The 17,667-nt window shown below is 36.9% G+C and overlaps 1 non-coding gene across 1 annotated transcript; it reads right to left on the bottom strand.

Moving 5' to 3' along the window:
* Positions 1 to 1,378: 1,378 nt before the first annotated feature.
* Positions 1,379 to 1,451, bottom strand: TRNAK-CUU (transfer RNA lysine (anticodon CUU)). Its single transcript has one exon. It is a non-coding gene; the product is annotated as a tRNA-Lys (tRNA).
* Positions 1,452 to 17,667: the final 16,216 nt, after the last annotated feature.

Below are 17,667 nucleotides of genomic sequence, written 5' to 3'. Positions count from 1 at the left end.
AGAAACACACAGCAGCACTTCACCAGGCCATAAGGAAGACAGACAAGCGGTATACCCACTCAACCTAAGCTAGGAGTCTCCCCACAACCAGGAGATACAAACGAAGCTAGAAAGATGGGCAGAGAAGACACTCCCTGGCAGACACTACAATGATCTCCATCAAGATCACATAGATAAAATTGCTTCCAATGCATGGATCACGAGCGAGACGCTCTTCCCCGAGACTGAAGGATTCATGCTTGCCATTCAAGACCAAGTAATCAAACCAGAAACTATAGAAAATACATCGCCAAGGAGCCCAGAGTGTTCTATGACACATGTCGTCGGTGGCATCGTCGACATGTGTTCTATGACACATGTCGACGATGCCACCCCTGGCCTCAGAAACGATCCAACACATCACCGCGGGATGCAAGGTGATCACCCAGACTGAGTACACTCATAGACATGACCAGGTAGCCAGGATAATACATCAGAAGCTAGCAAGGAAATACCACTTGATCGAAGAAAGTGTACCGTACTACAAGTACAATCCACAGGCAGTACTAGAAACCCTAACCCACAAGCTGTACTGGGATCGCGCCATAATAACGGATAGGACAATGCGCACAACAAACCGGACATAACCCTTGTGGACAAGAAGGAAAAGGCTACATGTCTGATTGACATAGCGGTACCCAACACTGGCAACCTGTAGAAAACCCATGGGAAAAAAATCAGGGAGTACACGAACCTAGGACAGGAGATCAAAGAGATATGACACATGCAACAAGTAACAACCATCCCGATCATCGTGTCAACCACAGGTATGGTGCCAAAGACCCTACATAACAGCCTAACAGCAATAGATCTTCCAGCAAACACCTACAAGGAAATCCAGAAAGTCGCAATCCTGAACCCAGAGAGTTCCTCGACCAACAGTAACACCAGACATAACAACAACCACCCTGTGTACTTGGTAGCAATACCAGTCACGGGGTGGAACCTCCAATCAGGGAGAAATAATAATAATAATAACCCCAGAAAGCCAAAGGTGTACTAGTATATGTATGATTAAAGTTTCTCCTGAGGGCCTTCACAACACAGTACAACCTAGCTTTATTAGTTTTCCAGAAACAGTTTTTAACTATTTATCATAAGAAAATAAATTTATGATAAAATATAATTTACAGTATAATATTTATAATTAAATTATATATTTATTTATACTTCATTATTATACATAATTATGGAAAGGTGTTGGTGTATCTTATGTGTAAATTTTATTTGAGGGTAAGGAGTATAATAAATAACGGTATAGCAATTACTTGTAAGAAGGATGTTAAGAAAGAAAGAAAGAAAGAAAGAAAGAAAGAAAGAAAAAAAAAAAAAAAAAAATCGCCCAACGTGGGGCTCGAACCCACGACCCCGAGATTAAGAGTCTCGTGCTCTACCGACTGAGCTAGCCGGGCTACAATTAGTGATTTCTCAATTATTTTTATCATTTTAATTAAGTGATCGTAATATAGTTTGATTTTAAATGATATACAAAAATAATAATAATAAAAAAAAACAAAGAAAGAAATATAAAAAAAGCAAATATTTATACTCCTAAAATGAAAATACCAACGAAAGCTATTGAAAATTTGAGATCTAAGCAAGCCATGGTTTAATTTTCAAGGTTCAAAAATACACTTCCGGTAGCGTATTACCGGAAGTGTATTTTTGATAATGCGATGAGCTGTATGTCATGAAATTATAGTCGAAAATGTGCTGGTAGAGCTAAATACACATTAATTTTTGTATTAATTTTATTCTGTGTACGTCCTTTAAATTGAGTTTTCTATACATCTTAGAATAGAAAATTGTTTAGAAATTGTTTAAAAATTGTTTAGAATAGAAAAAGATGCATAGAAAACATATTTTATACTAAGAAATGAAGTTTTATACTATGAATGAAAAATATTTATTCAAATTGTTATTTGAATAAATTAAAATATTTATGAATTATGGGAAAAAATGCTTTCCTTTTTTCCCAATTTGTGGAAACTCCTTACGTAACATAAAAAATAATAAAATAAAATGTTTAAATCAATGTAACAAACATAGGGGAGGTAATATATGAGAACAGAAACCCCATTATGTATGATTCAATTTGTAGACCTGTGTCATATTAAACTGGTAGAGTATATTCTTATAAATTTCGACTTCCTGGGAAATATTTGGTTCGTTATGAGACTACCAAAAATCAAATTAAAAGGAGTCATTCCAATGCCAGAACCTCACACTTTTTACTGATAAAAAAGTATGATTAATAAGTACTGGTCAATTGGGCCAAACAAAATAATATTCAAATTATGAAATTCAAATTTCATAATTTGAATTTCATACTAATATCTTTAATATAAAAATATCTTTATGTATTTGTAACGGATGTATTTTCAAGTTAGAGGGTCTCATTTATAATCTTTACAACTTCCGGAAAATTTTCTAACTATATTATTAAAAACAGTTCAAAGAAACCTAAATCGAATCAGCAATTATCTTTATCGTAGAAAATTATTTAGCAAATTTAAATATTAGGACAAGTTTTACTGGTATGTTGAAGCCAAATTTCTTCGTGCCTTGCACACTTCTCTGTGTGCCAAGCCTTTTGGATAGCGTGTAATAAATGATTTACATGATTTATGACCCTATGCACCAAGGCAAAAATGCCTACCAGAAGCAATGCGCGTGCTGTATTTGGGCTACTTCTTTAAATATACTCATTATTCCAGTTTGATTAAGTAATTTAGCAGCATTGCGGCATTACTTATAAAGACAATCATTGCAGTCGTTAAAAATGAGTTCCGATAATGAAATTTCTTTGCTTTTAGAATAGATAAGCAAATGGATGATTTATTTGCAGCCACAGATGCTAAGTCTCGCCTCGATTCTGGATATTGTGACACCAGTTATCGGCAATGTAATTTACCAAACCATTAAGTATTAGGATTTGGTTTCTGTTTATTGAATTGGTCTGTGCATTAATATAGCAACGTCAGTTCATCAGTGAACAATTGGGTGATAATTATTCAGCCATGTTTTTGGTTTATTATTCAGTTAGTATAATATTTTTAAAAATATAACAATGAGAGATTAGACATGTAATATATGGTTGGGAGATAGTCAGAATGATAATTTAATGAATACCATATTTACACGCGGAATTTACTCAAATATCTTATCACCCAAAAAGAAGCAATGTCGGTTGTGACCAATTATCTAAGAAGATACTGTTATACCCTTGAAAGTTTGTATTAATTGTAACAGACGGATACAGTACACACACACACACACATATATATATATACATCTTTTTTTTTTTTTTCTTTTTGAAAAATGCTTACCCAGTAACTACAACGAAGAAATCCATTATATTCCATATATTACGTAGGTAGGCTCCTCCGTGAAATGCAAAGCCTAATGCTAGAATTTTCAATAAAGATTCTACGCAGAAAATTCCTAAAAAATATGGCTCTGTCAATTCCTGTAAAACAACAAAAAAAAGAGATTTTTTTAATGAAGTCAATAATGGACTGTATAATAAAAATTGAGAAAAACATTACAAGACATATATTAGATCTACTGCTCTACCACGTGTGACATACAGTAAACCCTTTAAAATCTGACACCCTCGGGGATTGAAGGTGCTGGATTTCAAAATTTTCCAGATTTCAGAGAGGATACTTAGTGTTAGAACAGTTTTGGAGAAGCGTGTTTCAATATTGACAACACATCTGTAATCTCACGTCTCTCTTATTTACATCTATAAACATTTATATTTGCTAATATATAGTTTATTTTATCGATATTCTGCCAAGGGCTGGGCCATGGGTTTGGGTTTTTTTTTTTTTTTTTTTTGGCGCATTAGCAACTATGGCTATAATGCGCCAAGACTAGCTGGGCCATGCATACACTCAACTACTTCTCCATATCTCCCTAACCTCAGCTCTTCTAAAGGTCAGTACCAAGGGTTAAAAAGTAATTATAGTAGAGAGATAAACAACAGGCAGTCAAGGTCAATCGCTAGGCCTCTTCCATAGCATTAGTACGGAATGGGAAACCAAGTGACTGACCTTGAGCCGTCTAATATTTTTCACCTACTTTAGTTATGCACCTGATGAGGTGTATTATTAGTTATAATGGGACAAAAAGATTGGTTTTTATGGGATTTAACCTATTGTTTGTGTGCATGAGTAAGTCGCTGTTTATGGAAGGGATTAACTATAGATTTAATGAAACACGTTTTTACAGCTGTATCCACACTGAATATTTTCAATCCCTTTTCGTTCTCAGCTATTCTAAAGTGACGTCAGTTATCAGCTCACGTAAGCGCTGTATAATCAGCCACATAGCTGTAATTTTTAGGATCGGTTCGCGCTAAGTCACGAACTTTACTGAATGAAAGGACAGAAACTTTAAGTCTGTTTTGTCTGGGTATTACCGCTATAGATCATCTGTTATCTGATGAGAGACTAGTTGGCCCTGAAAGAAGCTGTTATAACAACAGTTTCATCTTTTAAACAGATAGTCGATTAACCTTTTGGCAACGTTCTGTTTGAAAGTAGCGCAATATCAGGGCAACTAGTTTCCAAGTCAGGTTTGTTCTAGTGTAAGAATTAAGACCATTGCTTTTTTGTATGTAGTTTAAACTGTTTTTGTGGCCAACAAGATTTAAAAGACGAAACAGTACGGCAATCATCTTACTAAAGAGAGAAATGTCATCTTCTTTTTGCATGGATTCTTAAAAATGCGATCGTTGATCCGAGTGTGAGATTGCTTTCTGATTTTAAAACGCTGATTTCTTTTATAAAATGCTCCTTATTTTAAAAGGATTGTCAGATGATGGGTTTTGTCAAGTTTAGTTTGGGATATCAAGTTCTTCGAGTGCCAACAAGGATTCATGTTCCTGGCAATTACCAGAGCGTGTAAACTGTCTCCATCAGAGTACTGCAAGCTCGAGCAGGAAAGCTGCTCTTTGATTTAGAAGTTATCTCTCTCTCTCTGTCTGACCATGATTCAACTGAACATTATGAGCATTTCCTTGCAGAGTCTGAAAGAGGAGAGCTGGTTGATAATTTAGGTCCTATAATACTTGGTGAAGAGTTTGCTCTAAGCGTATTATCTCTTTCGACTCGTTTTTTTATCTACTGAGTTTGATAATTGCAGGGCATTGGGATTAAAAGGGTCGTATTAAATGATTGGTGATTGCCCATCTTGTTTAATTATATTGTTGGTCATTGCTTAATAATGATTTTTCACATATAAAAAGATATAAATCGACAAACTATTACAGCGATTTTATTGTGATTTCGTTTTAATTTCAGAGATTTATTAACATATTGAATTTTATCCGTACTCTAATATTAATTGTACTCGTACGTTGTGTACATAGCAATGAGAAAACTAAATTTGCTACTTTTTGCATTGATCTCATATTGTGAAGATACTTTTCCACAAGTTCTCGGTATTCCATCGCTCTAAATCAAAAGCACTCCAGCGGAGAAATATTGCTATTTATTTAGAGAAGTGCAATGCTGAAACAACTCCTGGTGAAGTTTATACACAATGTGAGATCGATGCACTTAGTAGGCCATCTTGAATGATGTCAAACTACAATATTCCACATACGAAGTTATTCATCCGTTTTACTGCAATAGTGTGATTTATTCTCTCTCTCTCTATCTTCTTAATAAGCCTTATCTAAATTTGGAAGACTGAGACTGATAATTAGCGATATAACAGATAGCACTGTCTATGATATTAAGTATAAATTTGTTTTTAGTGCACATTATTCGCGGAAAAGTTCAGGGCGTATTTGATTTGTTGCTAATCTTTGGTAATATCAGGTAGCATCCACATTACTTCATATTTCATGAAGCAACCCTTCCAGAAATATGAAAAGTCGTGGGAAAATATCGAAGAGAAACATTCTGCACCCTTAATTAACTGTTTCCTAACAAATTGCCTACTAAGAAGCCATTTTAACGTTTTCAGAACTTTTCGTTTAAGTGACCGTAATTTAATTAAAATGAAGCTTAAAAGTATAATTGAAGCATAAATTTAAAATAAGAGAATGTCCATAGAAAAAATATATTTTGTAATTATACCGATGAACTGAGAAAAGTAAATATATTTCTTGCCTTCTATCTCTCTTTTGAAAGACCGAACGATTTTTGTTAGTATCGCTTCTGAAACGCATTTGCTGTTGAAGTAATATCAGCTGGGCCATTGATCAAATAATTCTGACTTCCTCCTTTTTTCACATTTCCTCCATAAACTTAGCCTCAGGGCTTTCTGTGGAACTGAATAAATAGCAGGCCATAGTTCATATTTATTTTATTGGTGAGATTTCTCACAGCCAATAAATATTCTTGTTTAAAATCAAGGGGATGATTTATACTCCCACTTTCCTCTAAGTAGTAAATTCGTCCTGTTTGGGACATTGAATGCATTACTGTAAGCGAAGACCTCACAAGAGGGAATTACTGTTCCTTGGCGTGTTTCCTTAAAATGGAATTTTGAACATTTTGGTGATGTTAGTTGAACTAGAATGAGAAAGAAACTTGTCTATACTATTCTAACAAAAGTAGAGAAAGAGATGTTCCTCTGATTAAATGTTTTTTTCACAAAAGCATCTGTTACCTAAATAAACCACGTATTCTTACTTATGCAAACTATTCTCATATTAGTCTTAGCAGGGTGCAATTCAGAAAACCTCAAACCGATTTCGTCTAAGTGAAAATATGCACACTATGAAAAATTAATAACACCAAGTTGAAGAATTCGAATGTTTTCAATAAGATTTTCCAATAAGACACGTGGAAAATCGCAGAAGGAGAAATTTACGCTAAAGGTAAAGGCTAGTGGACTGAATACATCCATCTAGTGATGGCTTAGGAATAGAATCTTTTTATAAAAATGAATGGAGACGACTGATATGGCGAAAACCTCTGACGGATTAAGAGGAGGAATTCGACATCAGCTTACTCTTATTCCCTGAACTTTTTTTTTAATCAGACATTTTGAATTCGCCACACAAGTTCACTAAAATAAAAACGAAACAAAAATGAACCAATATCGATTGTTGTTGAAAGAATGTCAAAAGAAACAAAAACAACGATGCTTTCCATCGGCAGGATTCTTTTAAAATATAACTCTTTCTTTCTTATGGGATAGATCAACTTACCACTTTCTTCTGCAAAACACATTAGGAAGAACAGAATGCTTCTTTCGACTATAGAGGCCTGAAAAATCAATAGCATGAGCATTATTTTTCATAGAGCCTATGCCCCCTTTCCCCTGTGTCCTCTGTGTTACTTTGCAAAACCAAAGGAAGCAAACATCGAGCTTTAAAAGTAGTCACCGGATTGAAGAGGTTTTGGCTATTTCTTCCAAAAAAATGATGAATAACCGTAAAGAACCATTTCGTTTTAAAGTAAAAGCAGCTGAGAAAGATAGGATGTAAACTTGGCACAAATGATGTGAAATCATAGAAGTGCTCAGAAATCCTTTGATAGAGAAACTATAAAACATAATCTTGTTGCTGAAAAATTTGTTGTAGTGTGACTCTCTTATTGGAATTATGAGAAACTTGTAAAAATAAAGCATTCAGACAGTGGGGAAGCAGTATTCAGAACTAGAGACGAAAGAGCTAAAAATAATTTTAAGGCGATTTCCGAACAGACAGAAGCAAAGCACTGATCGGGTTGGGTTAAATGAGCCAAGAAGACTAAGGCAATAAGGTCATAAGCATTATATGGACAGTTTAACTGTTTTGTGAATTTCAAAAATCCAAGTTTTCATGAGGGGAAAAAACCATACAAAAAGCCCCATAGACGTTCCTCCCCAATGAGAATCGGATCCAGGTGTTTTCCACATAGCATAAAAAAAAAGAGTAGTGGTAGTAGCTATTTCCCATCAATTTCGTGAAAAATTTAGAACCGGATCAGAACGTGGACAAGGCCCTCTGATTTCAGAAGTCTAGGACCTTGGATTTACTTTCAATTTCCTTCTTATAGAGAAAAGGAATAAAAAAATATTTGATGGCCAACATGATTAACGAGAAAAGGAGAATATCATCAGTGAAGCAGTGCATTAAAAAACAGGACATTCTTTGTGAGCAGTGCAGACAGCACTCAGAATACAAGGGCACAGGACCTAAAGCGTGAGGCGATATTAGGAATAATGGATAGCGACGTATTCACAAGATGGTGGCCGAGTTTGTCGGTGTCAGACAAAGATTACCATGATAATTTTTCTCTTTGATACTCAAGGTTTTTCGTCCCTCGAAATAGGCAAACTAACCACAACACCCTCTCATGGCCTTATTTGCCTCTGTCCTAATTCTAAACCTAATCAACGAATTTGTTCAATTACAGTTTTGGTCCAGAACTTTGAGGGCACTGTTAGGAGAGTTAGAAGTGGAGAAGATGTATATATTCGTGGTCCACTGGCATCTTCAAGTAAACACTTGGCGACCTATCTTAAAGAATAATCAAGAGAAGTTCGGAAGGACTTTTTATTTACAAAACAGGTCTTGTGTGAGGATAGAGTGGCACTAATCGATTAACAATAAATCAACTTAGATGTAATCTTTTGTGCCATACGGTAATGCCCAACTTGCCACTTTGCACCTATCGAAACAATGTAACTATTAACTTTTTGTTTTCTTCCAGAAATGAAAAATGATGGCCTGAATCACTTTAAATTTTTGTAAATACGGTATATTTAATTAAATAAAGAAAGTTAGGCGCTTTATTCAAACACCTTAGAAATAAAAGTCAATATTTTACAGATGATTTACATATATTTAAAATATTACTTACCAGTTTCTGGGCAAGCGGGGTTCTGTCACCCTCAGGCAGATGCTCTTCAAGGGCTAATACTATACAGTTAGCTATGATGGTCAACAACACTGCATACTCGAAGGGAGTGAGGTATAGTTAAGGAATTACTCAATTTTTTTTTTAAATTTAACGATAGTTTTAATAAATTCAATAATCCAAAATGGTTATCATAATAAATAATAATGGTTATAATATTTACAAAACAATAAGTTGTAATTAATATTCCACACGTTTCATGTTAAATATTTTAAAAAGTTTCTCAATTTCTGCACAGATAGCGTAGGTTTCAACAAGAAGTCATCGTCTTAAGATTTCAGACTAAGACTGTACTAAGTTTTCAATCAGGAAAACTGGTAATCTTGCCTACAAATCCAATAAATATCGATCCCAAATAGTAAACGAAATATATTGGTTTGTAGGGCCGTTGAGAGCTAATATGGGTCCATGGGTAAGTAATATTACTGATCCAGCCTTCCTCCTCTAATTACTCTTTATTGTAGAACTGATCTTTTCCCCTCTTCCTCTTAACGTCCCTGGCTGATGCTCAATGGTCTTGGTTTGCCTCCGTGCAGTGAGACCAAATGGACAACACACAATTAATCTTAATAACCAGCTCGATAAGTTTTTAGTGAATTTAGACAACTTTTACAACTGAAGGTCACATGCTGGGCGTGATGTTGATGATCTGATGCAAAACAAAATTAGAGATTAATGGCTATTCATATACTTACCCATTACCAACAAATGGAATGAATTTTCAATCACATAATTAAATATTACAATGGCGGGACAAAATATTACAAACCCTATCCATTTTCATTGATACAGTGCAAGAGAAATACAGGGTTGTCGAATTAAAACGCAACTTATTTTGTAATAATCCTACTAAAATACAACCAGTTTGCAATGCAGGAAATTTTTGTTAAAAATGAATGAAATATTTAATCAAAACTAATACAGATTCGACTTCAGAGGATTGGAAACAGGTATATGGTGGTCTGATATACATGGCTGCATGGTCAAGTTAATCTTCTCCTACGTTTTGGTCCCATTAACCAACTAAATTTATGTAGAAAATGTTTGGAAGGTATGCACAGCAGAAATATATTTCTCTGCTCCTAAGTGAGACATACATCTTGTTTTTCTTAATGCTGGAATTACGTTAAGCAAACATGAAAAGTTTTATTATAATCTTACACCTGCCATTCTTTTCCCAACTGTCAGAGGAATGGCTTTTGACGTGAACCATTCTTTTAAGAATCACATCTGGTGAGTATGGGCTTGGCACACCCAGGGTCCTGAGCTGGATATCATCATTCTTCTCTTTCTTGGTGATTCCCTTCTACTTCTCTCTCTCTCTCTCTCTCTCTCTCTCTCTCAGGGTAACTCGGAAATTTTTTGGCTGGTGCAGCATAAGGCTCGGGCTTCCTTGTACCATATGGCTAATAATATGTTCACTACGACACTAAGAAGCTTGAATATGACGGCTAACAGATTATATTGTATTTGTCCATTAGTAGCACATCTTTGACCTCACTTCAATTATTTTCTGTAAGTAATGAAAGTTTTAATGTACACGCTTTTCACAATATTAATTAAGATAAGGGTATAATTTTTACTTATTGAGGAGTTTTTAAATATTTATTCTTTGAAAACTCATCGATAATTGTTGTTTTTAGCTTGTCCAGTCTTACGTTCATGACAAAGGAGACGGCAAAGCAACTAAGCAAACCCTTAGCCATAATTATGAGAGCATCCTTGGACTCAGGGGAGATTCCCACGGACTGGAGATGTGCAAATGTATCCCCAATTCACAAAGGGGGATCGAAGGGTGACACGAGTAATTACAGACCAGTTAGTTTAACTTCTGTTCCCGGTAAAATAATGGAGTCACTGGTTAAAGATGCATTGCAGGATCATCTAGACAAGACTGCAGCAATAATTCAGACACAGCATGGGTTTGTTAAGGGAAAGTCTTGTCTGACAAATTTGATAGGATATTATGATGTGGTTACAAAGGAACTGGATGCAAAAAATAATTTTGATATCATATATTTGGATTTCAGGAAAGCTTTTGACACTGTTGCGCATGGAAGACTATTGTACAAATTGGAGCAGAATGGTATTAAGGGTAAGTTGCTACAATGGATAAAAGGATGGTTAAGTGCTAGAAGACAGAGGGTGGTAATCAATTGGTGCTGCTCTTCTTGGACTAATGTTATTAGTGGAGTCCCACAGGGTTCGGTGTTGGGTCCACTGCTGTTTTGTATATTTATCAATGATATTGATGAAGGTATATCAGGCTTAATGTCGAAGTTTGCAGATGATACAAAAGTTGGCAGGGTTGTTAATGACAGTAATGGCAGTGTGCTACTGCAACAGGATCTAGATAATTTGGGCAGATGGGCTAAGAAGTGGCAACTGAAGTTTAACCTTGACAAATGCAAAGTACTACATATGGGTAGAAGTAACCCCAGAGAAACGTACCAACTGTGTGGTACTACACTTAAGGTGGTAGAAAATGAAAAAGACCTGGGAGTAATTGTGCAGGCAGATATGAAGTTTTCTGAGCAATGCAGACAGGCTGCCAGGGCAGGTCATGGGGTTTTGTCAATGATATATAGGAATTTTGCTAGCAGGAAAAAGGAGGTGATTATCCCTCTGTATAAGGCAATGGTCAGGCCACGCCTTGAGTATTGCGTACAGGTCTGGAGGCCTCATTTTAGGAAGGATGTAGATTTACTTGAGCGTGTACAGAGAAGGGCAACAAGATTGGTGAGGGGAATGAAGGGATTCTCTTACCAAGAGAGGCTTAAGTTCTGCAAATTGCAGTGGCTGGAGACTAGGCACCTGCGCGGTGATCTGATTGAGGTATATAAGGCCTTGAATGGGTTGAGCACGCTGAATTCTGATGGGATCCTTCCACTTGTTCAGATTACGAATCTAAGGGGGCGTAAATTCAAATTAAGAAAAGACAGATGTAGAATAGATGTGCGGAAATTTTCCTTTAGCCAGCGGGTGGTTAATTGCTGGAACAAACTTCCATCTGTCGTTGTGGAATTTGATAGGTTGAATAAATTTAAGGAGGAACTGGACAGGCATTTGGGGGGAATGGTGTGATTTTTTTTTTTTTTTTGGCTGATGCTGCATAAGCTCATACATTTTCTTTCTTGCATCACATGCCACTACTACTACTACTACTACTACACTACCACTACAAGGTTTAAATCTAATCACTTGGAAATCATTCAAATAATTTAACTACTTTTATTCTTCTCTGAATAAATCTTTTTTTCCCCTGTTATTCCAAGAAAAGTTAAGAAACATAAAAAATACACGTTAGCTTAAATTATATAAAAACAAAATTTTGAAAAAAAAAAGTGTAGCTGGTTATGATTTGTGGTCTATATTCTGTGGTGTTGTGTACATAACTATTATAATGTAAGCCCTAATATCCGTCCATTCATGGGCTGTGTTAGGGTAACTAAGAGTAGGAACAGGTGCATGTATACTTGCATGTACACCAATGCTAGGCGTATAGTTAATAAATTTGATGAGCTTGAAGTGCTACTCAAGACATCAAAAGCAGATATTGTTGGGACATCAGAGACGTGGTGTCACATAGACATAAGCAGTGCAGAATTGTAATTTGGGGAGAAAAATGTATACAGGAAGGATAAACAGGATAGGAAGGGAGGAGGGGTTATGCTGATAGTTAAGAAACACATAAAATCTAAGGAAGTGCATCCAATTGATGTTGGTGGACAATGCAGTATTGAGTCTGTTTGGTGTGAAATAAGCACTGGGAAAGGAAAATGAGAGTAGGTGTGTGTTATAGGCCTAATGAATCTGATGAGTATAATGAGCAATTGTGCAGAGAAATAGAGTGGGCCAGTAAATCAGAGTCTTATAATGGGGGATTTTAATTTCCCAGATATTGACTGGAATTGTGGGTTGGTCACTTTCACACTAGCAAGACTTTTGTGGATTGATTGGATGATTGTTTTCTACAGCAACATGTTCGAGAGGCAACCAGAGGGAGTAATACTCTTGATCTGATTATCAGCAGTGATTACTCATGCATTAAGAATTTGCAGATAAAGGAACCACTGGGTGACAGTGATCACAATGTACTGATGTGGAAATTACTTAAAGATGTAAATACCATCAAGGTTAAAGGTAAAAGTGACTACAGAGGTCTCTGACAGTTTTTAAATTTTGTACAGTGGGATCAACTGATAATGTTACCAGCGTTGAATTCTAAATGGGAAGCCTTCAGGAAATTAATCTTGGAGGCTACTAGGCTTTTCATTCCAACTAAGAAATACTGTTCAAGGTTTAGGCCTAAATGGATGTCAGATGAATTAATGAGGCTCATGGCAGAGAAGAATGTATGAGATGCATATAAAGTATCAGGTGACACAAAAGTTTATCCCAATAAACTCTAGTTTATTGGGATAAACTAGTCTGTAATCAAGTCACAAAGGAGGTTAGGTAGGCGAAGCAGATTATGAGAAATCTTTAGCAAAGGATGCAAGGAAAAACAGCAAACAGTTCTTTACTTATGTAAACTCTAGAAGGAAAGGGATGGAACAGATTGGACCACTTAACATAGATGGATTGACTATTCATGATCATGCTCAGGTAGCTGATAAACTGAATGAATATTTTGCATCTACATTCACACATGAGGAGTCATTCAATGAGGGGAGTACCTGAGGTTTATCAAAAGCTAACAAGGAGCTAAGTGATTTTGTAATACCTGAGAGCAAAGTGGAGGAGAAATTGTTGAAGTAAAACATAAGGAAGGCATCTGGGGTGGACGGGATCTATCCAGTTATATTAAAGGAAGCAGCAAAGGAAGTAAACAAACCCTTAGCCATAATTATGAGAACATCCTTGAGACTCAGGGGAGGTCCCCATGGACTGGAGGTGTACAAATGTATCACTAATTCACAAAGGGAGTTCAAAAAGTGATACAATTAACTACAGACCTGTTAGTTTAACTTGTGTTCCGGGGAAAATAATGGAATCACTGGTTAAAGAAGCGTTGCAGGATCATCTAGACAAGACTGCAGTAATAGGTAAGACACAGCATGGGTTTGCTAAAGGGAGATCTTGTCTGACCAATTTGATTGGATACTATGATGTGGTCACAAAGGAACTAAATGCCAAAAATAATTCTGATATCATATATTTGGATTTCAGGAAAGCTTTTGATACTGTTTCACATGGAAGACTGCTGTACAAATTGGAGAGGTATGGCAGTAAGGATAAGTTGCTACAATGGATAAAGGGATGGTTGAGTGGAAGATGACAGAGAGTGGTAATCAATGGACACTGCTCTTCGTGGACTAATGCTATTAGTGGAGCTCCCCAGGGTTCGGTGTTGGGCCCATTGTTGTTTTGTATATTTATCAATGATATCAGGTTTAATATCCAAGTTTGCAGATGATACAAAGGTTGGCAGGGTTGTTAACGACAGTAAAGACAGTATGCTACCCCAACTGTATCTAGACAAGTTGGAAAAATGAGCTGAGAAGTGGCAAGTGAAGTTTAACATTGACAAATGCAAGTACTGCATATGGGTAGCAATAACTGAAGAGAAATGTACCAACTCTGTGGTACTACACTCAGGGAAGTGGAAAGTGAAAAAGATCTGGGGATAATTGTGCAGTCAAATATGAAGTTCGCTGGTCAGTGCAGACGGGCTACCAAGACGGGCTTTCAATGATATATAGGAATTTTGCTAGCAGGCACAGGAAGGTGATTATCCCGTTATACAAGGCAATGGTCAGGCCACACTTAGAGTACTGTGTACAGGTCTGGAGGCCTCATTTTAGGAAGGATGTAGAGTTGCTACAGCGAGTACAAAGAAGGGCAACAAGATTACTGAGGGGAACAAAGGGGTGCTCTTACCAAGAAAGGCTTAAGTTCTGCAAATTGCAGCACCTGGAGAGTATGCACCTGCGAGGTGATCTCATTGAGGTGTATAAGGCCTTGAATGGGTTGAGCAAGCTGAATGCTGATGGGATTCTTCCTCTTGCTCAGACTAAGAACCTGAGGGGGCACAGTATCAAATTGAGGAAAGACAGTTGTAGAATAGATGTGCGGAAATTTGCCTTTAGCCAGCGGGTAGTTGATTGGTGGAACGCATTTCATCTTTTGTTGTGGAAGCTGATAGTCTAAATAAATTTTAGGCTGAGCTGGACAAGCATTTGGAACGAATGGAGGGGTGAAATGGGAGGGTTTTTTTTTTTTTTTTTTGGCTGATGCTGAATAAGCTTGCTTTCTTGCATCGCATGCCTCTACTGATGCTAATGCTAATGATAATCCGATTTTAAATATGGTATAGGATAAAGTTTCGGTTATCCTCATAATGTCCCTATTAGACTTAGAAAAGAGATAAAGATGTCGGAAGGTAATAGTAGGAGAGGTAGAGGAAGGAAATGCCGTAGAAGGAAGAAAGGGACAGTTGCTCCTTCAATTCACACTCAAAGCTCTGATTGGGGGGTCCCACCTCGTGATTGCTACCAAGTACACAGGGTAGTCGTTGTTATGTCTGATGTTACTGTCGGTCGAGAAACTCTCTGACTATCCTACATGTGTTCAGGATTACGACTTTCTGGAGTTCCTTTAGGTGTTCGTTGGGTTGTTGTTATTTGGTTTTTAGGAGCATTAGCAACTAAGGCCATATTGCTCCGAGGATATGCGGTGGTCATTCCCTGACCTTTCCGCATCCTCCGTATTTGGTGGTCACGAGCTCGAACCCCGGTCTAATCAAGAAGCTTGTGCCGCTCCTGCCCACCTGGTGTTCGCTGGCAGACCTATTTCTGCTAGGCTGTTATGTGACGTCTTTGGTACCATACCTGTGGTTGACACGATGATCGGGATGGTCGTTACTTGTTGCATATGCCACATCTCTTTGATTTCCTGTCTTAGGTTCGTGTACTTCCTGATTTTTTTTCCCATGGGTTTTCTGCAGGTTGCCAGAAAAGGTTGCAGTGTTGGGTACCGCTATGTCAATCAGATAGGTAGCCTTTTCCTTCTTGTTACAAGGGTTATGTCCGGTCTGTTGGGCGGGATTGTCCTATCCGTTATTATGGCGACGATAATCACCGCCATTATTCTAGAAATAGCTAAATTAAATAACTGATTGCTCGATGATTTGCGCAAATACTTGCTGTGATAGTTACCTTGAAATAATACTTCTGTAAGGCATAAAGGAGCACAAAAATTCTAAATTACTTCGTAAAAAAAAATAGGTTAGAAATATTTGGATCTTGTACTGTCGTTAAAACAATAATTCATTGTTTTTAATGTAGCTTACACACTGTGCGCCACTTTAAAAACATTTCTAAAAATAATGGCGACGATAATCACCGCCATTATTCTAGAAATCGAGCCATAAGGAGGTTGGAATTTCAAATAGGAGCATGTTGGATGAGCTGCGCTATAAACCTTTAATTCTTTTCTTCAGCATTAACGATCATCACGCGACTATACTAAGAAATATATCGTAAGCTCAGCTCAAGGTATGTGAACAGCGACTGCGCACACATGAGAGGTATTGATCATTTACTCTGAGCAATTCTGCCCATGGTTGTGAAACCTAGAATCACAACTCAAGAAACAAATACGAAACTTCCACAAATACCTCCCAGTTTCTGTATGTTTTCTTTTATTTTGCTTGCCTTCTGTTTGCTTGATGAGCTTAATGTCACCGGCATATTTCAGGTTTCCGAATTTTCTATTTTCTATCTAACTTATTCTTATATATCTGTATTTGTTTTTCTCATTACCGAATCCAATATTAATTAAACACGAAAAAGGTATAGCACACAGCCATGTTTTACTCCTACTAATATTGAAATCTATTTTATATTTCTATGTTCCTTTTTAACTGTTTCCGTTAAGTCCTTGATATAAGATTTTATGATGACCACAAACACGAGAGGTATTAGAACCTATAGTACTTAGTACCGTGCATGGGTTGGAGGTTGAGAAGACGAAAGAAGATATTTGTTGACATTGGACTTGAACTTCTGTACACTGTAATTTTCAGGAAATACATATGAAGGAAGGTTGTTCCAGAAAACGGCAGTTGAATGAATAAACGAGGAAGATGAAAAGTTGGTTCTGTGAGTTTGAAGTTGGACAGTAAATGGATGTTGGCTGGTGGCGGCACGTGTTCGGATTGTTTGGAAAGAGAGAGCGGGAATTATAGAAGCCAATTCAAAAGTACAGTGCCCATGGAAGTATCTGTAGAAAAGGCATGCAGCTGAAACAGTACGTCTATGAGAGAGAGAGTGGAGAGACTCTATTAGAGATATACAGACGATTTGTACAGAGTGAACAGCTGTTTGGAAGTAAAGTAACGCCGAGAGCGAAAGAGAAAACCAAGTTTTTTAGATGCAGAGGAAGCAATATTTGCAATGTGCTTGTGTGAAGAGAGATTAGAAGTCAGGGTAATCCGCAAAAGAGAGATATCACCTTGTCTAGAAATTGGAGTGTCACCAAAGATAAGCACAGGAGCAGAAGAATCCGTTTTGCGAGATATAAGACAAGACTGAGTTTTAGAAGGATTGAAATCAACTAAAGTTGTCTTTGCCCCACTGGAGAATTACCTAAAGATCGGCATTTAAGGAATTGGTAGCAGATATTCGAGAAGTCGAAGCTGATTGAGCAGGGGATAGTTTCTCAAACTGGGAAGTGGAATGCAATGTGCTATCATCAGCAAAACTATGGATAGGATTTCCGGTCATGGAAGAAGGTCATTAAAGAGGAAAAGAGTGGG

The sequence above is a fragment of the Mastigoproctus giganteus genome, chromosome 3 (genome assembly GCF_048544385.1).
Source record: "Mastigoproctus giganteus isolate SK-2022 chromosome 3, ASM4854438v1, whole genome shotgun sequence".
Lineage (NCBI taxonomy): Eukaryota > Metazoa > Arthropoda > Arachnida > Uropygi > Thelyphonidae > Mastigoproctus > Mastigoproctus giganteus.
This window is presented reverse-complemented; position numbering and strand designations above follow the sequence as displayed.